Raw genomic sequence first — 2,436 nt, forward strand, 5'->3', positions numbered from 1 at the left:
GCAGGGATTTACCATCATGAATCCACCTTGGAAGCAGAGAACCCACACGAGCTTCTGACAAGTTGGAACAAATCTTCAACCACAGCTTTCAGTTCCCCAGCCGTGGGATTTGGGTTTTGCCCAGGAGTGTTTCCCAGAATTTCACGCCATTTCCCTGGAAAGGCAGTAAAATTGAGATGAGGAGACAACCCCACTCCCCTGGGCTGGGATTGACAGGGCAGGAAATGCAAACCTGAGGAGAGGAAGTCCTTTTTCTTGCAATGTTTAATTCATCTGCAGAAGTCAGAGCTGCAGGAAGTTGTTGAGGCCGAGAACTTAAACAAGGCTGAAATTTAAACAAGTTTGCTCTAAAGGGTCTGGTGGAACAGGGGGAGTGGAATGAGACAATCTCTAAGGTTCTTCCAACCCAAACCATTTCAGGATTCTATGAAAATGCATCGGAGAGATAACAAAAACACCCATCACACCCACAATCAAGAGCTGACTGAAAATATGTTTAATTGCAGTTAAATACTGAAGATCATGCCTGAGAGTAGAGTGAGGCTGAGACCCCTGGCTCCTGCATTCTCCCAAGCTTTTCATACCAGGGGTGGCTCCAGGGACATTTTTTTGCCCCATTTTCAGCCCTTTACTCCTTGAAGCCTTTCCCACAATTTTTAGGGCTTTCCCACATTTTTTAGGGGGTGTTAACTGTGTACTCAGTGCTTGTCACTTGACCTGTGGGAATGGGCACCCATGTCCCCCATGGGGCTGGGGATAAGTGGGTTCAGGGGGCATTATGAGGGTCTCCCAGAGGGTGCTGGAGGGTCCGGGGGGCTGTGGGGTGATACTGGGGACTAATGGGGTGCTGGGGGATGAAGGGAGGTGTTAGGGATGCTGTGGGATGTGGCTATGAAAGATTTTGGGGGTTCTGGAGGGTGTTGGGTGTTCTGTGGACTCAGGAAGATGCTGAGGGTTCATGTGGGTGCTCTGTGGGATGTCTCAATGTGCTGGTGGGGGCTCAGGTGTTTCTTGGGGGGTCTGTGAGTGATGGGGGATCAGGCAGGTGCTGGGGGTGGTCACAAGGTATTTATGGGCTCAGGTAGGTCCTTGTGGGGTTTCTCTGTGTAATGAGGGGGTCAGGCAGTTGTTGGAGGTGGTCTCAATGTATTTATGGGCTCAGATGGATGCTGGGAGGCTCTTAGGGGTCCTGAGGAGCTCTGATGATCCAGGGGAGCCTCAGGCTGGTCTGGGTTTGGGATAATCATGGACTGAGATGGGTGCTGGAAAAGGGGGTCTCCATATTCTGGGCTGAAATGTGTGCGGGGAGTCTCAGGGGGACATTGGGGGGCCAGCAGGGAGGGATGTGGGTGCTGGGGGCTATTGGGAGGTACTGGTGTGGTTGGGAGGTAATGAGATCCTGAGGGATGTTGGTGGCCCTGGGGCTGGCATGAGTGTTGGGGGTTTTTGGGGGTCCCAGGACAGTGCTGGTGGTCCCAGGCGGTGTTGGGGGTTCCTGAGGGGTGTTTGGGACAGCAGAGGGACAGGTGTTGGTGAGGTCCTGGGGAATGTTGAGCCTTGGGGCCGAGCAGGGTGTTGGGAGTCCTGGGCAGTGTTGGGGGGCCCAGGCTGGGCCAGCTCGGGTGTTGAGGGCCCCGGGTGGTGAGGGGGGTCCCGGGCAGGGCTGGGCTCCCAGGGTGGTGTTGGGAGTCCCCGGGAGTGTTTGTGTTCCTCGGACGGTGTTCCCTGAGGGATGTGGCAGACCCGGGCAGTGTTGGCTCCCCGAGCAGTGTCGTGGTCCCGAGGTGGTGTCAGTTCCCCAAGCAGTGTGGCTGTCCTGGGGTGGTGTAGGGTCCCCGGGAAATGTGGGGGTTCCCCGGAGCGGCGTTGGTTCCCTGGGCAGTGTGGCGTCCCCAGGCCGTGCTGGGGTTCCCCGGATGGCGTTCTCTGGGCAATGTGGCGGTCCCGGGGCAGTGTCGGTTCCCCGGGCAGTGTCGGTTCCCCAAACAATGTGGCGGTCCCGGGGCAGTGTCTGTTCCCCAGGAAATGTGGGGGTTCCCTGGGGCGGTGTTGGTTCCCTGGGCGGTGTGGCGTCCCCAGGCAGTGCTGGGGTTCCCCGGACGGTGTTCTCTGGGCGGTGTGGGGGTCCCGGGGCAGTGTCGGTCCCCGGGCGGCGTCGGTTCCAGCACTCAGTGCTGGTTTCCCGGGCAATGTGGGAGAACCCTGGGCAGTGTTGGTTCCCCGGGCAATGTGGCGGTCCCCGGGCAGTGCCGGTTTCCCGGGCAGAGTTGGATTGTCGGGCAATGTGGGAGATCCCTGGGTGGTGTTGATTCCCCGGGCGGTGTTGGTTCCCCGGTCAATGCGGCGGTCCCTGGGCAGTGTTGGATTCCCGGGCAGTGTTGGTTCCCCGGGTAATGTGGCGGTCCCTGGGCAGTGTCGGTTCCCCAGGCAATCTGG

The sequence above is a fragment of the Zonotrichia albicollis genome, chromosome 28 (genome assembly GCF_047830755.1).
Source record: "Zonotrichia albicollis isolate bZonAlb1 chromosome 28, bZonAlb1.hap1, whole genome shotgun sequence".
Lineage (NCBI taxonomy): Eukaryota > Metazoa > Chordata > Aves > Passeriformes > Passerellidae > Zonotrichia > Zonotrichia albicollis.